This window comes from Nerophis lumbriciformis, linkage group LG05 (genome assembly GCF_033978685.3).
Source record: "Nerophis lumbriciformis linkage group LG05, RoL_Nlum_v2.1, whole genome shotgun sequence".
Lineage (NCBI taxonomy): Eukaryota > Metazoa > Chordata > Actinopteri > Syngnathiformes > Syngnathidae > Nerophis > Nerophis lumbriciformis.
The window spans coordinates 7,895,722-7,916,441 of record NC_084552.2 but is presented as its reverse complement, the minus strand read 5'-3'; the positions used below and the strand labels follow the sequence as shown (position 1 = coordinate 7,916,441).

At 37.5% G+C, this 20,720-nt stretch overlaps 1 long non-coding RNA gene across 1 annotated transcript in view; it reads left to right on the top strand.

Annotated features, from left to right (window-relative positions):
- The first annotated feature begins 3,672 nt into the window (after positions 1–3,672).
- Positions 3,673–20,720, top strand: part of LOC133606910 (uncharacterized) — a 193,238-nt gene continuing 176,190 nt past the window's right edge. The window contains exon 1 of the long non-coding RNA XR_009815325.1: positions 3,673–3,796. This is a non-coding gene — a long non-coding RNA (uncharacterized lncRNA). The remainder of the gene's footprint in view (positions 3,797–20,720) is intronic.

Sequence of the window (20,720 nt, the reverse complement as noted above, 5' to 3'; positions counted from 1 at the left end):
TAACAATTTAGCCCCCTCCACAATATTAACCCGACGTTAAAACAGAACTAGCTATTTATTGATTAGCAATTGCCGAATCATGTAACATTAGCTTAATGCTAAAAAGCCAGGTTACTATCACATTCTGTAACAGACAAATAATTTCATGTAGGCTAACGTTACCTACCTGCTACCTCTTGTCTTTTTCTCGTTTCTCCTCTTCTTTTCTCTTTTTTCTTCCCTGGGCACCTGACAGTTTTGGCATCTCGTGTTGATTTTTTGATGTGGTGACATCCAAAAAGTCATGATACGGGAAGGGAGGGGGCGCACCGTGCGGGGGGAGGAGGGGGCGTAATGTTGTAACAAATAATATTTCTATTAAATAGGCTTTACTTTGCATTTTAATTAACGTGGGATTATTTTTTGTATTTAGAAATAATAGTACCAACTTTTTTTTTTCTTTTTTTTTCTCCAACATTTGTGGCACTGGCGTGGCGCCCCCTGACGGACGGCGCCCTTAGCATTTGCCTATACGGCCTATGCCACGGGCCGGCCCTGTGCGCACGACACTCACTGGTCCAATTTAAAGTGATACACCGGGTGCACTTCTCAAAAGCAAAATTAGCAAAAATATTTCCCCATCTTAACCCATTATGTGATAGATGTCAACTAGATAACGCAACATTAATACACATGTTTTGGCTTTGTCCGAAGCTAAAGGGTTACTGGAAGTCCATCTTCGAAGCACTCTCCACGGTTTTAACAATTCAAATCAATCCAAACCCTTTCATTTCTGTATTTGGAATCATTCCTGAAGGGATGGAACTACCTGTCGGGGGTCACAAAATAGTTGCCTTCACCACCCTCCTCGCACGCCGCCTGATATTGTTGAAGTGGAAGGAGACTGTCCCACCCTTAGTCTCCCACTGGATAAGGGACGTACTAGCAAACCTGAAGCTGGAGAAAATAAGATACACATTACGGGGCTCTGAAAACAAGTTTTTTTAAAGTGTGGAGACCTTTTTTGACTTTTTTTTGACCAATCTTCTACACAAGTGCAGGAAGAGCCTTAGATATGTACCTAAATATGGCCTTGTCATGCTGCGTCTACATTATGTTTCAGTTTTCAATTACCAGAGGTGTGGACTCGAGTCACATGACTTGGACTCGAGTCAGACTCGAGTCATGAATTTGATGACTTTAGACTCGACTTGACAAAATGTAAAAAGACTTGCAACTCGACTTAGACTTTAACATCAATGACTTGTGACTTCACTTGGACTTGAGCCTTTTGAATTGACATGACTTGACATGACTTGCTACTTTCCCCAAAACCCAAAGATGAAAAAGTTATTCGGGAGCGCTCCGTATTTTTCATTGTGTACTTGTCTATCAGCGTTGCGTGTGTCAGCTGGTGTGCTGTCAGTACAACAGCCAATCAAATTAGATCTACTTTGTTTTCATCACACAGCATTCATCCAATCAAATTGCAGGACAACCAACGAAGAAGACATGTCCAAACCACACGCCAGTGAACAAAAAATGATACCTAAAATAATTTCGTTTGGGTATAAAAATTACGAGGTGGTCAACACAAAACGGTTTGCAGTATGCAACACATGCGGTTCGAAAATTACTGATGGAGAGGCAACAACTTCCAACTTCATCCGGCATTTGAAGTTGCACAAAGAACGGTAAGTTTTGAATGTAAGATAACGTTTATTGGCTAAGTAACGTGACTTTTATTTGCTGTGTAGTGAAATCAGTGAGGCTGTAAACTCACTGCTAACGTTATAACGTTATTGCAAACACGGGAATCTGTTGCAGTTCACTACCTTATTCATACTTTTTGTTCAGTGATTTTTTTAAGCAGGGTTACGTTAGTCAATATATCACACGTAACGTTAGACGGCGGTCAGCAGCACCGCGTATTTTAGCCACCTAAAAAAAGACAAAAATAGTAAAATAAAGGTCAGTTAAAATGTATACTATATTATGAATATGTGTACCGTTTTAGCTAGCTTTCTGACATACTGTTGGTTGTTTACCTCAGTGGTCCCCAACCACCGGGCCGCGGCCCGGTACTGGTCCGTGGATCGATTGGTATCGGGCCGCACAAGAAATATTTTTTTTTTTATTTTTTTTTTTTTTTAAAATTAAATCAACATAAAAAACACAAGATACACTTACAAGTAGTGCACCAACCCAAAAAAACTCTCCCCCCCTTTTGTTCTGGGCATTGAACATGAAGACTCTTCCTTCACTGTTCCGAGTGGCCATGAGAGTCTTGGCAGTGCCTGCCTCCAGTGCTCCAGTGGAGCGAGTTTTCAGCAAATGGTGGCATCATACTACGCCCCCATCGTGCACAAATGACTGACAGACTCTTGGCTAATTTGGTCTTTTGCAAATGCAATGCAGCATAGGGCCCTGACATATAAAAAGTACAACTTTTTTGTTATGTTCACGTGTATGTCATGTTTTTTCAATGTTAACACTTTTGTACAAATAAGTACATTTGCACTTTATTTTTCAATGTGTTTGTTCTGTAAAGGAATGAGTTAATGTTTAAAATGACTGGTTAACAGTGCTATTATAAAGTGCAATGTCAGCACATTTTTCTTTCCTGCAATTTAAAATGCCCTTGTTTTAATAAATAAATACAGCATTTGAAAAGCATACACAATCTGTGTTAATATATTAGTATGTGGTTAAAAGGACTTGAAAGGACTCGAAACTCAAAATGCAGGACTTAGGACTTGACTTGAGACTTTCCAGTCTTGACTTTGGACTTGACTCGGGGCTTGCCTGTCTTGACTCGGGACTTGACTCGGACTTGAGGGCAAAGACTTGAGACTTACTTGTGACTTGCAAAACAATGACTTGGTCCCACCTCTGTCAATTACTGTGTTTTAAGTGCCTTGTACTGAACTTTATCTATTTATTTATTTTTATTCCGGGTACTTTTGTACTCTTACTTTTGTTTTTGTTTTGAGTGACCAGCAGGGGTAGGGGATGAAGAGGGTTTGAATATGTTGTTAATGTGAATGTGAAATCGATAAAAGGAACTATGAAAGAAAGAAATACAAAGTGAGCCATCAGCAATTACTCATACTTTGACCTCTCTTGCAAATACAAGTTTGTTCTAACAGAGATGTATCTTTTTTTTTTTTTTTTAATAAAGAACTCAACATTCTTTATATTCCACTTTTTATGAATTGATATCACTAAATCTACTGAATTACATAAGCCGCGTTCAGGGTCATGGGACATTTGTGCGTCCAGTTTTAGAACTCAAACAGCAATTGCGAGATTTCGTAGGTTCGCTGAACGCCCCACCGACATCTTTGATTGTGGCACCTGTGTATTGTAGACGAGTCAGATTAGACGCTTCTACATGAGGGAGGATTTGTTTTGTGACCTGCTATGTCTCATTACGCATAATGTCTACCTAATTTCATAATAAGTAAGTCAAGCGTGGGGCTAGACACCTTACTTCCGCTTCAATCTTTATTCCACTAGTTCACAATCACTTCCGGTGTCATGGCGTACTTAGTGTATTTACTTAAAAGCATGACCATGTTATCCTTGCCCAGACAAATATTTATTAATGACTGAGGCGATATTAACTTTAAGCCACATTTCGTAGTGAGACTATGAACTGTATGTGTGTCTAAACACTGTCCAGTTTTGGAACTCAAACAGTAGTTGCGGGATTTCCTAGCCTCCCTGAACGTCCCGCCGACATCTTTGATTGGTGTCACCTGTGTTGATGTCGACAGGAAGATAGAAGCTTCTACATGAGGGACATTTTCATCTGGTATGTCATTTAATATCATGTCTACCTATGTCTAATATCACGTCTACCTATGTCTAATATCACGTCTACCTATGTCTAATATCACGTCTACCTATGTCTAATATCACTTCTACCTATGTCTAATATCACGTCTACCTATGTCTAATATCACGTCTACCTATGTCTAATATCACGTCTACCTATGTCTAATATCACGTCTACCTATGTCTAATATCACGTCTACCTATGTTTAATATCACGTCTACCTATGTCTAATATCACGTCTACCTATGTCTAATATCACGTCTACCTATGTCTAATATCACGTCTACCTATGTCTAATATCACGTCTACCTATGTTTAATATCACGTCTACCTATGTCTAATATCACGTCTACCTATGTCTAATATCACGTCTACCTATGTTTAATATCACGTCTACCTATGTCTAATATCACGTCTACCTATGTTTAATATCACGTCTACCTATGTCTAATATCACGTCTACCTATGTCTAATATCACGTCTACCTATGTCTAATATCACGTCTACCTATGTCTAATATCACGTCTACCTATGTTTAATATCACGTCTACCTATGTCTAATATCACGTCTACCTATGTCTAATATCACGTCTACCTATGTCTAATATCACGTCTACCTATGTTTAATATCACGTCTACCTATGTCTAATATCACGTCTACCTATGTTTAATATCACGTCTTCCTATGTCTAATATCACGTCTACCTATGTCTAATATCACGTCTACCTATGTCTAATATCACGTCTACCTATGTCTAATATCACGTCTACCTATGTTTAATATCACGTCTACCTATGTCTAATATCACGTCTACCTATGTCTAATATCACGTCTACCTATGTCTAATATCACGTCTACCTATGTTTAATATCACGTCTACCTATGTCTAATATCACGTCTACCTATGTCTAATATCACGTCTACCTATGTTTAATATCACGTCTTCCTATGTCTAATATCACGTCTACCTATGTCTAATATCACGTCTACCTATGTCTAATATCACGTCTACCTATGTCTAATATCACGTCTACCTATGTTTAATATCACGTCTACCTATGTCTAATATCACGTCTACCTATGTCTAATATCACGTCTACCTATGTCTAATATCACGTCTACCTATGTTTAATATCACGTCTACCTATGTCTAATATCACGTCTACCTATGTCTAATATCACGTCTACCTATGTCTAATATCACGTCTACCTATGTTTAATATCACGTCTACCTATGTCTAATATCACGTCTACCTATGTCTAATATCACGTCTACCTATGTCTAATATCACGTCTACCTATGTCTAATATCACGTCTACCTATGTCTAATATCACGTCTACCTATGTCTAATATCACGTCTACCTATGTCTAATATCACGTCTACCTATGTCTAATATCACGTCTACCTATGTCTAATATCACGTCTACCTATGTCTAATATCACGTCTACCTATGTCTAATATCACGTCTACCTATGTCTAATATCACGTCTACCTATGTTTAATATCACGTCTACCTATGTCTAATATCACGTCTACCTATGTTTAATATCACGTCTACCTATGTCTAATATCACGTCTACTTATGTCTAATATCACGTCTACCTATGTCTAGTATCACGTCTACCTATGTCTAATATCACGTCTACCTATGTCTAATATCACGTCTACCTATGTCTAATATCACGTCTACCTATGTTTAATATCACGTCTACCTATGTCTAATATCACGTCTACCTATGTCTAATATCACGTCTACCTATGTCTAATATCACGTCTACCTATGTCTAATATCACGTCTACCTATGTCTAATATCACTTCTACCTATGTCTAATATCACGTCTACCTATGTCTAATATCACGTCTACCTATGTCTAATATCACGTCTACCTATGTCTAATATCACGTCTACCTATGTCTAATATCACGTCTACCTATGTCTAATATCACGTCTACCTATGTCTAATATCACGTCTACCTATGTCTAATATCACGTCTACCTATGTCTAATATCACGTCTACCTATGTCTAATATCACGTCTATCTATGTCTAATATCACGTCTACCTATGTCTAATATCACGTCTACCTATGTCTAATATCACGTCTACCTATGTCTAATATCACGTCTACCTATGTCTAATATCACGTCTACCTATGTCTAATATCACGTCTACCTATGTCTAATATCACGTCTACCTATGTCTAATATCACGTCTACCTATGTTTAATATCACGTCTACCTATGTCTAATATCACGTCTACCTATGTCTAATATCACGTCTACCTATGTCTAATATCACGTCTACCTATGTCTAATATCACGTCTACCTATGTTTAATATCATGTCTACTAGTGATGGGTTGATAGGGTGACCATTTCCATGACACCAAAAAGAAGGACATTATGCGGCATATCAATAAATTACTATGGTGTACATAGGACTCTGGTATACTCTTATTTATAGTACAATTTTGAGTAGTTTAAAGTGGCCTAGTGGTTAGAGTGTCCGCCCTGAGATCGGCAGGTTGTGGGTTCAAATCCCGGCCGAGTCATACCAAAGACTATAAAAATGGGACCCATTACCTCCCTGCTTGGCACTCAGCATCAAGGGTTGGAATTGGGGGTTAAATCACCAAAAATGATTCCCGGGCGCGGCCACCGCTGCTGCCCACTGCTCCCCTCACCTCCCAGGGGGTGATCAAGGGTGATGGGTCAAATGCAGAGAATAATTTCGCCACACCTAGTGTGTGTGTGACAATCATTGGTACTTTAACTTTACTTTAACTTTATGATGTTTGTGTGGCTGAATAGGAAAAAATATTAAAGTCAAGTGTTTGTTAACAGTATTTGTATTTATTCAATACATTGTGGTGTTCAAAAAGTGACCACTGAGATGAATCTTTTCAAGTGCAGAGTGCCACAAAGCATAACATATGTAGTTAACATATATAATAAAAAGAAAAATGCCACAAAAATTTTTCCACATCAACATCAAGGCTGCTTGCAGCATATCTGGCTGCGTTATGCAGAATAAGGGCCAAACAGTTTGCAGGGAGCACATCTTTTTGGCTCAGTTTCAGCTTCTGATACACACTGTTATGTTTGCCACAATTGACACTGGCATTGTCTGCTGCATATGCAGACATGTTTTTCACCTCTAAGCCAGACATCTCAAGTTTTGCCAGCAGCTGGTTTGTTATGGCTTCTGACGTTTCGTTGCTGTCACTATAAAAATCCAACAGGACATGTTGGATGCCTTCATCAAAGTGAAAATACCTTACCACAATGGGAAAACACTTGTTTGTTCCTTTATTTGAGGCGTTGGTTGCCACGGAAAAGGGTAGGTTGTTTTCTTTTATGTAGTCGGTATGTTCCTGTACCGAATAGTGAGCGATGACGTTCTCACACAATGCCTTGGCTCTTGTTCGGCCACAGGCCATCCCTTTAGCTGTGGGCTCGTCACTGAAAATCTCCCGGTCCACTTTCATGCCGCAGTCTAAACTTCTGTAGGACTGGTGATGCTTTACAGCAGTGGTTCTCAACCTTTTTTCAGTGATGTACCCCCTGTGAACATTTTTTTAATTCAAGTACCCCCTAATTAGAGCAAAGCATTTTTGGTTGAAAAAAAGAGATAAAGAAGTAAAATACAGCACTATGTCATCAGTTTCTGGTTTATTAAATTGTATAACAGTGCAAAATATTGCTCATTTGTAGTGGTCTTTCTTGAACTATTTGGAAAACAATATATAAAATAACTAAAAACTTGTTGAAAAATAAACAAGTGATTCAATTATAAATAAAGATTTCTACACATAGAAGTAATCATCAACTTAAAGTGCCCTCTTTGGGGATTGTAATAGAGATCCACCTGGATTCAGGAACTTAATTCTAAACATTTCTTCACAAAAAAAGAAATCTTTAACATCAATATTTATGGAACATGTCTACAAAAAATCTAGCTGTCAACACTGAATATTGCATTGTTGCATTTCTTTTCACAGTTCTTTTTGACAGACATTTTAGTGAGGGTCAAACCATCATGGCATGGGGGAAACTCTGGCTTTATGGTAATGAATGGAATAGCCTACTTAATTTGATGTTCAGTTTATGAACTTACATTACATTACATACCCCCAGGGTACCATTTGAGCACCCCTGCTTTACAGCATGGTACACCTTGCACAGCTCCGCAGCAGTTATCTTGACATCCAGGGGCGACGAAACTTCATGAAAAAATGTCCTCATTGAAGAGGTACCTGCCGCACGTTTATTACTTTTATGTTTATCCGTACCCGCATGCCGTTCAATTGCAGCTTTCCCCTGACTACTTACGTCGACATCACATCGACAAAGTGTGCAGAAGCCATGGAATGAGTCTCGACTGCTTTTCGTTATAAATTTGTGCTCTTTTATCCATTCAGAATTAAACGAGGTCTTGCGTTTTGGCATGATGCTAACTTTCTGCCGCAGCAACACATGGACCCTTGTTTACTTTTTTAACCAATGATAAGCAGATTTGTATCCGACACAGCTCTTAGCCAATCATTTGATACGTTACTGCGTTGGGGGCATTTTTACGGTCTTTTATTGGCTATCGCGCTGCAGCCCAGCAAAGATGAAGAAACTCCGCTCTTCAAACCTATGTGCCTCAAAAAGGAGGACAAATACGTGTCCGGCTTGAAGCTGCGCCGGACGCCGGACAGGGCATTAAAAATCCGGACTGTCCGGCCTAAATCCGGACACCTGGTCACCCTATGGGTTGATGAGGTGTCATGAAGCGTTTCGACACATTGCAAAACTGTATTGATACTGTGTCGATACTGTGTCACTAAATACTGACATCTGCTGGACATTAAAAATCCCTACAGGCAACCTATGGACCGACTCAACTGACACTGATTTGATGCCCTAGTACAGGGGTCACCAACCTTTTTGAAACCAAAAACTACTTCTTGGGTACTGATTAATGCGAAGGGCTACCAGTTTGATACACACTTTAATAAATAAATATATTGTCATTTGTAAGTTACACGTAAGTGTGATTTAAACAAGAATAGCTAAATAAATACATTTATATATATATAAAAAAATGGGTATTTCTGTCTGTCATTCCGTCGTACTTTTTTTTTTCCTTTTACGGAAGGTTTTTTGTAGAGAATAAATGATGAAAAAAAAACACTTAATTTTACGGTTTAAAAGAGGAGAAAACACGAAAAAATTTAAAATAAAAATTTGAAACATAGTTTATCTTCAATTTCGACTCTTTAAAATTCAAAATTCAACCGACAAAAAGGAGAAAAACTAGCTCATTTGAATCTTTTTGAAAAAATTAAAAAAATAATTAGTCATTTTTCCTGATTAAGATACATTTTAGAATTTTGAAGACATGTTTTAAATTGGTTAAAATCCAATCTGCACTTTGTTAGAATATTTAACAAATTGGACCAAGCTATATTTCTAACAAAGACAAATCAGTATTTCTTCTAGATTTTCCAGAACAAAAATTTTAAAAGAAATTCAAAATACTTTGAAATAAGATTTAAATTTGATTCTACAGATTTTCTAGATTTGCCAGAATACTTTTTTTGAATTTTAATCATAGTAAGTTTGAAGAAATATTTCACAGATATTCTTCGTCGAAAAAACAGAAGCTAAAATATTTATTATTCTTTACAATAATAAAAAAAAAAAAATGTACTTGAACATTGATTTAAATTGTCAGGAAAGAAGAGGAAGACATTTAAAAGGTTAAAAGGTATATTTGTTTAAAAATCCTAAAATCATTTTTAAGGTTGTATTTTTTTCTCTAAAATTGTATTTCTAAAAGTAATAAGAAGCAAAGTAAAAAATAAATGAATTTATTTAAACAAGTGAAGACCCATCCATCCATCCATTTTCTACCGCTTATTCCAAGTGAAGACCAAGTCTTTAAAATATTTTCTTGGATTTTCAAATTCTATTTGAGTTTTGTCTCTTTTAGAATTAAAAATGTCGAGCAAAGCGAGACCAGCTTGCTAGTAAATAAATAACATTTAACAAAAAGAGGCAGCTCACTGGTAAGTGCTGCTCTTTGAGCTATTTTTAGAACAGGCCAGCGGGCGACTGATCTGGTCCTTACGGGCTACCTGGTGACCGCGGGCACCGCGTTGGTGACCCCTGCCCTAGTATATACAATAATATAAATCAAGTCATTGTACTTCATTTAGGATTATTTCATATCTTCATTTAAATAAAAATATATTTTTATCTTTTTTAGATACAGTCAATAAATAATGTGAACATGTATCATAACATGGAAATCTAAGAGAACGTGTTGTGGATGATTGTGGACTGGGAATTTTTTTAATTTAATTTTTTAACACATTTTTATTAAATGTCGCGTGGACATCGGGGGCAGTACCTCTGGATTGGCAGACCGGGGTGGTGGTTCCTCTCTTTAAGAAGGGGAACCGGAGGGTGTGTTCCAACTATCGTGGGATCACACTCCTCAGCCTTCCCGGTAAGGTCTATTCAGGTGTACTGGAGAGGAGGCTACGCCGGATAGTCGAACCTCGGATTCATGAGGAACAGTGTGGTTTTCGTCCTGGTCGTGGAACTGTGGACCAGCTCTATACTCTCGGCAGGGTCCTTGAGGGTGCATGGGAGTTTGCCCAACCAGTCTACATGTGCTTTGTGGACTTGGAGAAGGCATTCGACCGTGTACCCCGGGAAGTCCTGTGGGGAGTGCTCAGAGAGTATGGGGTAACGGACTGTCTTATTGTGGCAGTTCGCTCCCTGTATAGTCAGTGTCAGAGCTTGGTCCGCATTGCCGGCAGTATGTCGGAAACGTTTCCAGTGAGGGTTGGACTCCGCCAAGGCTGCCCTTTGTCACCCATTCTGTTCATAACCTTTATGGACAGAATTTCTAGGCGCAGTCAGGGCGTTGAGGGGATCTGGTTTGGTGGCTGCAGGATTAGGTCACTGCTATTTGCAGATGATGTGGTCCTGATGGCTTCCTCCGGCCAAGATCTTCAGCTCTCACTGGATCGGTTCGCAGCCGAGTGTGAAGCGACTGGGATGGGAATCAGCACCTCCAAGTCCGAGTCCATGGTTCTCTCCCGGAAAAGGGTGGAGTGCCATCTCCGGGTTGGGGAGGAGATCTTGCCCCAAGTGGAGGAGTTCAAGTACCTCGGAGTCTTGTTCACGAGTGGGGGAAGAGTGGATCGTGAGATCGACAGGCGGATCGGTGCGGCGTCTTCAGTAATGCGGACGCTGTATCGATCCGTTGTGGTGAAGAAGGAGCTGAGCCGGAAGGCAAAGCTCTCGATTTACCGGTCGATCTACGTTCCCATCCTCACCTATGGTCATGAGCTTTGGGTCATGACCGAAAGGACAAGATCACGGGTACAAGCGGCCGAAATGAGTTTCCTCCGCCGAGTGGCGGGGCTCTCCCTTAGAGATAGGGTGAGAAGCTCTGTCATTCGGGGGGAGCTCAAAGTAAAGCCGCTGCTCCTCCACATCGAGAGGAGCCAGATGAGGTGGTTCGGGCATCTGGTCAGGATGCCACCCGAACGCCTCCCTAGGAAGGTGTTTCGGGCACATCCGACCGGTAGGAGGCCACGGGGAAGACCCAGGACACGCTGGGAAGACTATCTCTCCCGGCTGGCCTGGGAACGCCTCGGGATCCCCCGGGAGGAGCTGGACGAAGTGGCTGGGGAGAGGGAAGTCTGGGCTTCCCTGCTTAAGCTGCTGCCCCCGCGACCCGACCTCGGATAAGCGGAAGAAGATGGATGGATGGATGGATTTTTATTAAAAAAAAAAAGAAAAAAAGTTTTTCCGACGTATTACATTTTAGACGATTTCTCTTAGTTATTATTTCTCCGGCTGTAGAAAAGACACGCTCACAGGGCACAGAGTCGGCGTCAGTGCGACACAGTTCGCGTATTGGTCACGTGACCAAAGCAGCTCATGATCGGTCACGTGACTTTCTAAAAGCGGTACGCGCACCGACACAGGGTTTTGCTCTATGAGTTCGACGCATGCGCCGATGCATCGGTGTTGCCGGACCCATCACTAATGTCTACCTATGTTTAAAGGCCTACTGAAATGCGATTTTCTTATTCAAACGGGGATAGCAGGTCCATTCTATGTGTCATACTTGATCATTTTGTGATATTGCCATATTTTTGCTGAAAGGATTTAGTAGAGAACATCGACGATAAAGTTCGCAACTTTTGGTCGCTGATAAAAAAGCCTTGCCTGTACCGGAAGTAGCAGACGAGTAGCGTGACGTCACAGGTTGGGGAGCTCCTCACATCCGCACATTGTTTACAATCATGGCCACCAGCAGCGAGAGCGCGCAACACACTCAATCCCACAGCCCAAAGTACCGTTCACCTCCCCAAAGTTCATACAGCACATATATTTCCCCAAAGCTACGTACGTGACATGCACATAGCGGCACGCACGTACGGGCAAGCGATCAAATGTTTGGATGCCGCAGCTGCATGTGTACTCACGGTACCGTGTCTGCGCATCCAACTCAAAGTCCTCCTGGTACGAGTCTCTGTTGTCCCAGTTCTCCACAGGCCAATGGTAAAGCTTGACTGTCATCTTCCGGGAATGTAAACAATGAAACACCGGCTGTGTTTGTGTTGCTGCAGTCGGCCGCAATACACCGCTTCCCACCTACAGCTTTCTTCTTTGCTGTCTCCATTGTTCATTGAACAAATTGCAAAAGATTCACCAACACAGATGTCCAGAACACTGTGGAATTTTGCGATGAAAACAGACGACTTAATAGCTGGCCACCATGCTGTCCCAAAATGTCCGCTACAATCCGTGACGTCACGCGCTGACGTCATCGTACCGAGACGTTTTCAGCAGGATATTTCGCGCGAAATTTAAAATTGCACTTTAGTAAGCTAACCCGGCCGTATTGGCATGTGTTGCAATGTTAAGATTTCATCATTGATATATAAACTATCAGACTGCGTGGTCGGTAGTAGTGGCTTTCAGTAGGCCTTTAATATCATGTCTACCTATGTTTAATATCACGTCTACCTATGTTTAATATAACGTCTACCTATGTTTAATATCACGTCTACCTATGTTTAATATAACGTCTACCTATGTTTAATATCACATCTACCTATGTTTAACATCACGTCTACCTATGTTTAATATCACGTCTACCTATGTTTAATATCACGTCTACCTATGTTTAATATCACGTCTACCTATGTTTAATATCACGTCTACCTATGTTTAATATCACGTCTACCTATGTTTAATATCACGTCTACCTATGTTTAATATCACATCTACCTATGTTTAATATCACGTCTACCTATGTTTAATATCACGTCTACCTATGTTTAATATCACGTCTACCTATGTTTAATATCACGTCTACCTATGTTTAATATCACGTCTACCTATGTTTAATATAACGTCTACCTATGTTTAATATCACGTCTACCTATGTTTAATATCACGTCTACCTATGTTTAATATCACGTCTACCTATGTTTAATATCACATCTACCTATGTTTAATATCACATCTACCTATGTTTAATATCACGTCTATCTATGTTTAACATCACGTCTACCTATGTTTAATGTCACGTCTACCTATGTTTAATATCACGTCTACCTAGGTTTAATATCAGGTCTACCTATGTTTAATATCACGTCTACCTATGTTTAATATCACGTCTATCTATGTTTAACATCACGTCTACCTATGTTTAATATCACGTCTACCTATGTTTAATATCACGTCTACCTAGGTTTAATATCAGGTCTACCTATGTTTAATATCACGTCTACCTATGTTTAATATCACGTCTACCTATGTTTAATATCACGTCTACCTATGTTTAATATCACGTCGACCTATGTTTAATATCACGTCGACCTATGTTTAATATCAGGTCTACCTATGTTTAATATCACGTCTACCTATGTTTAATATCAGGTCTACCTATGTTTAATATCACGTCTACCTATGTTTAATATCACGTCTACCTATGTTTAATATCACGTCTACCTTTGTTTAATATCACGTCTACCTATGTTTAATATAACGTCGACCTATGTTTAATATCAGGTCTACCTATGTTTAATATCACGTCTACCTATGTTTAATATCAGGTCTACCTATGTTTAATATCACGTCTACCTATGTTTAATATCACGTCTACCTATGTTTAATATCACGTCTACCTTTGTTTAATATCACGTCTACCTATGTTTAATATAACGTCTACCTATGTTTAATATAACGTCTACCTATGTTTAATATCACGTCTACCTATGTTTAATATCACGTCTACCTATGTTTAATATCACGTCTACCTATGTTTAATATCACGTCTACCTATGTTTAATATCACGTCTACCTATGTTTAATATCACGTCTACCTATGTTTAATGTCACGTCTACCTATGTTTAATATCACGTCTACCTATGTCTAATATCACGTCTACCTATGTCTAATATCACGTCTACCTATGTTTAACATCACGTCTACCTATGTTTAATATCACGTCTACCTATGTTTAATATCACGTCTACCTATGTTTAATATCACGTCTACCTATGTTTAATATCACGTCTACCTATGTTTAATATCACGTCTACCTATGTTTAATATCACGTCGACCTATGTTTAATATCACGTCGACCTATGTTTAATATCAGGTCTACCTATGTTTAATATCACGTCTACCTATGTTTAATATCAGGTCTACCTATGTTTAATATCACGTCTACCTATGTTTAATATCACGTCTACCTATGTTTAATATCACGTCTACCTTTGTTTAATATCACGTCTACCTATGTTTAATATAACGTCGACCTATGTTTAATATCAGGTCTACCTATGTTTAATATCACGTCTACCTATGTTTAATATCAGGTCTACCTATGTTTAATATCACGTCTACCTATGTTTAATATCACGTCTACCTATGTTTAATATCACGTCTACCTTTGTTTAATATCACGTCTACCTATGTTTAATATAACGTCTACCTATGTTTAATATAACGTCTACCTATGTTTAATATCACGTCTACCTATGTTTAATATCACGTCTACCTATGTTTAATATCACGTCTACCTATGTTTAATATCACGTCTACCTATGTTTAATATCACGTCTACCTATGTTTAATATCACGTCTACCTATGTTTAATGTCACGTCTACCTATGTTTAATATCACGTCTACCTATGTCTAATATCACGTCTACCTATGTCTAATATCACGTCTACCTATGTTTAACATCACGTCTACCTATGTTTAATATCACGTCTACCTATGTTTAATATCACGTCTACCTATGTTTAATATCACGTCTACCTATGTTTAATATCACGTCTACCTATGTTTAATATCACGTCTACCTATGTTTAATATCACGTCGACCTATGTTTAATATCACGTCGACCTATGTTTAATATCACGTCTACCTATGTTTAATATCACGTCTACCTATGTTTAATATCACGTCTACCTATGTTTAATATCACGTCTACCTATGTTTAATATCACGTCTACCTATGTTTAATATCACGTCTACCTATGTTTAATATCACGTCTACCTATGTTTAATATCACATCTACCTATGTTTAATATCACGTCTACCTATGTTTAATATCACGTCTACCTATGTTTAATATCACGTCTACCTATGTTTAATATCACGTCTACCTATGTTTAATATCACGTCTACCTATGTTTAATATAACGTCTACCTATGTTTAATATCACGTCTACCTATGTTTAATATCACGTCTACCTATGTTTAATATCACGTCTACCTATGTTTAATATCACATCTACCTATGTTTAATATCACATCTACCTATGTTTAATATCACGTCTATCTATGTTTAACATCACGTCTACCTATGTTTAATGTCACGTCTACCTATGTTTAATATCACGTCTACCTAGGTTTAATATCAGGTCTACCTATGTTTAATATCACGTCTACCTATGTTTAATATCACGTCTATCTATGTTTAACATCACGTCTACCTATGTTTAATATCACGTCTACCTATGTTTAATATCACGTCTACCTAGGTTTAATATCAGGTCTACCTATGTTTAATATCACGTCTACCTATGTTTAATATCACGTCTACCTATGTTTAATATCACGTCTACCTATGTTTAATATCACGTCGACCTATGTTTAATATCACGTCGACCTATGTTTAATATCAGGTCTACCTATGTTTAATATCACGTCTACCTATGTTTAATATCAGGTCTACCTATGTTTAATATCACGTCTACCTATGTTTAATATCACGTCTACCTATGTTTAACATCACGTCTACCTATGTTTAACATCACGTCTACCTATGTTTAATATCACGTCTACCTATGTCTAATATCACGTCTACCTATGTTTAATATCACGTCTACCTATGTTTAATATCACGTCTACCTATGTTTAATATCACGTCTACCTATGTTTAACATCAGGTCTACCTATGTTTAATATCACGTCTACCTATGTTTAATATCACGTCTACCTATGTTTAATGTCACGTCTACCTATGTTTAATGTCACGTCTACCTTTGTTTAATATCACGTCTACCTATGTTTAATATCAGGTCTACCTATGTTTAATATCACGTCTACCTATGTTTAATATCACGTCTACCTATGTTTAATATCAGGTCTACCTATGTTTAATATCACGTCTACCTATGTTTAATATCACGTCTACCTATGTTTAATATCACGTCTACCTATGTTTAATATCACGTCTACCTATGTTTAATATCAGGTCTACCTATGTTTAATATCACGTCTACCTATGTTTAATATCACGTCTACCTATGTTTAATATCACGTCTACCTATGTTTAACATCACGTCTACCTATGTTTAATATCACGTCTACCTATGTTTAATATCACGTCGACCTATGTTTAATATCACGTCGACCTATGTTTAATATCACGTCTACCTATGTTTAACATCACGTCTACCTATGTTTAACATCACGTCTACCTATGTTTAACATCACGTCTACCTATGTTTAATATCACGTCTACCTATGTTTAATATCACGTCTACCTATGTTTAATATCACGTCTACCTATGTTTAATATCACGTCTACCTATGTTTAACATCACGTCTACCTATGTTTAACATCACGTCTACCTATGTTTAATATCACGTCTACCTATGTTTAATATCACGTCTACCTATGTTTAATATCACGTCTACCTATGTTTAATATCACGTCTACCTATGTTTAATATCACGTCTACTTATGTTTAATATCACGTCTACCTATGTTTAATATCACGTCTACCTATGTTTAATATCACGTCTACCTATGTTTAATATCACGTCTACCTATGTTTAATGTCACGTCTACCTATGTTTAATATCACGTCTACCTATGTTTAATATCACGTCTACCTATGTTTAATATCACGTCTACCTATGTTTAATATCAGGTCTACCTATGTTTAATATCACGTCTACCTATGTTTAATATCACGTCTACCTATGTTTAATATCAGGTCTACCTATGTTTAATATCACGTCTACCTATGTTTAATATCACGTCTACCTATGTTTAACATCACGTCTACCTATGTTTAACATCACGTCTACCTATGTTTAATATCACGTCGACCTATGTTTAATATCACGTCGACCTATGTTTAACATCACGTCTACCTATGTTTAACATCACGTCTACCTATGTTTAACATCACGTCTACCTATGTTTAACATCACGTCTACCTATGTTTAACATCACGTCTACCTATGTTTAACATCACGTCTACCTATGTTTAATATCACGTCTACCTATGTTTAATATCACGTCTACCTATGTTTAATATCACGTCTACCTATGTTTAATATCACGTCTACCTATGTTTAATATCAGGTCTACCTATGTTTAATATCACGTCTACCTATGTTTAATATCACGTCTACCTATGTTTAATATCACGTCTACCTATGTTTAACATCACGTCTACCTATGTTTAATATCACGTCTACCTATGTTTAATATCACGTCGACCTATGTTTAATATCACGTCGACCTATGTTTAATATCACGTCTACCTATGTTTAACATCACGTCTACCTATGTTTAACATCACGTCTACCTATGTTTAATATCACGTCTACCTATGTTTAATATCACGTCTACCTATGTTTAATATCACGTCTACCTATGTTTAATATCAGGTCTACCTATGTTTAATATCACGTCTACCTATGTTTAATATCACGTCTACCTATGTTTAATATCACGTCTACCTATGTTTAACATCACGTCTACCTATGTTTAATATCACGTCTACCTATGTTTAATATCACGTCGACCTATGTTTAATATCACGTCGACCTATGTTTAATATCACGTCTACCTATGTTTAATATCACGTCTACCTATGTTTAATATCACGTCTACCTATGTTTAATATCACGTCTACCTATGTTTAATATCACGTCTACCTATGTTTAATGTCACGTCTACCTATGTTTAATATCACGTCTACCTATGTTTAATATCACGTCTACCTATGTTTAATATCAGGTCTACCTATGTTTAATATCACGTCTACCTATGTTTAATATCACGTCTACCTATGTTTAATATCAGGTCTACCTATGTTTAATATCACGTCTACCTATGTTTAATATCACGTCTACCTATGTTTAACATCACGTCTACCTATGTTTAACATCACGTCTACCTATGTTTAATATCACGTCGACCTATGTTTAATATCACGTCGACCTATGTTTAACATCACGTCTACCTATGTTTAACATCACGTCTACCTATGTTTAACATCACGTCTACCTATGTTTAACATCACGTCTACCTATGTTTAACATCACGTCTACCTATGTTTAATATCACGTCTACCTATGTTTAATATCACGTCTACCTATGTTTAATATCACGTCTACCTATGTTTAATATCACGTCTACCTATGTTTAATATCAGGTCTACCTATGTTTAATATCACGTCTACCTATGTTTAATATCACGTCTACCTATGTTTAATATCACGTCTACCTATGTTTAACATCACGTCTACCTATGTTTAATATCACGTCTACCTATGTTTAATATCACGTCGACCTATGTTTAATATCACGTCGACCTATGTTTAATATCACGTCTACCTATGTTTAACATCACGTCTACCTATGTTTAACATCACGTCTACCTATGTTTAATATCACGTCTACCTATGTTTAATATCACGTCTACCTATGTTTAATATCACGTCTACCTATGTTTAATATCAGGTCTACCTATGTTTAATATCACGTCTACCTATGTTTAATATCACGTCTACCTATGTTTAATATCACGTCTACCTATGTTTAACATCACGTCTACCTATGTTTAATATCACGTCTACCTATGTTTAATATCACGTCGACCTATGTTTAATATCACGTCGACCTATGTTTAATATCACGTCTACCTATGTTTAACATCACGTCTACCTATGTTTAACATCACGTCTACCTATGTTTAACATCACGTCTACCTATGTTTAACATCACGTCTACCTATGTTTAACATCACGTCTACCTATGTTTAATATCACGTCTACCTATGTTTAATATCACGTCTACCTATGTTTAATATCACGTCTACCTATGTTTAATATCACGTCTACCTATGTTTAATATCAGGTCTACCTATGTTTAATATCACGTCTACCTATGTTTAATATCACGTCTACCTATGTTTAATATCACGTCTACCTATGTTTAACATCACGTCTACCTATGTTTAATATCACGTCTACCTATGTTTAATATCACGTCGACCTATGTTTAATATCACGTCGACCTATGTTTAATATCACGTCTACCTATGTTTAACATCACGTCTACCTATGTTTAACATCACGTCTACCTATGTTTAATATCACGTCTACCTATGTTTAATATCACGTCTACCTATGTTTAATATCACGTCTACCTATGTTTAATATCACGTCTACCTATGTTTAATATCACGTCTACCTATGTTTAACATCACGTCTACCTATGTTTAACATCACGTCTACCTATGTTTAATATCACGTCTACCTATGTTTAATATCACGTCGACCTATGTTTAATATCACGTCTACCTATGTTTAATATCACGTCTACCTATGTTTAATATCACGTCTACCTATGTTTAATATCACGTCTACCTATGTTTAATATCACGTCTACTTATGTTTAATATCACGTCTACCTATGTTTAATATCACGTCTACCTATGTTTAATATCACGTCTACCTATGTTTAATATCACGTCTACCTATGTTTAATGTCACGTCTACCTATGTTTAATATCACGTCTACCTATGTTTAATATCACGTCTACCTATGTTTAATATCACGTCTACCTATGTTTAATATCACGTCTACCTATGTTTAATATCACGTCTACCTATGTTTAATATCAGGTCTACCTATGTTTAATATCAGGTCTACCTATGTTTAATATCACGTCTACCTATGTTTAATATCACGTCTACCTATGTTTAATATCACGTCTACCTATGTTTAACATCACGTCTACCTATGTTTAACATCACGTCTACCTATGTTTAACATCACGTCAACCTATGTTTAATATCACGTCGACCTATGTTTAATATCACGTCGACCTATGTTTAATATCACGTCGACCTATGTTTAATGTTTAATATATGTTTAATATATTTAATCAAGCTTTGGGCTCGACACCTTTCTTCCGCTTGACTCTTTAGTCCACTAGTTTATTTTGAAAATGACTTCCGGTGTCATGGCGACTTGAAAGACCACTCCTCCAATAGTGTTATTCTTACCCAGACAAAGCTTTAATGACTAATTAACCACGATACACC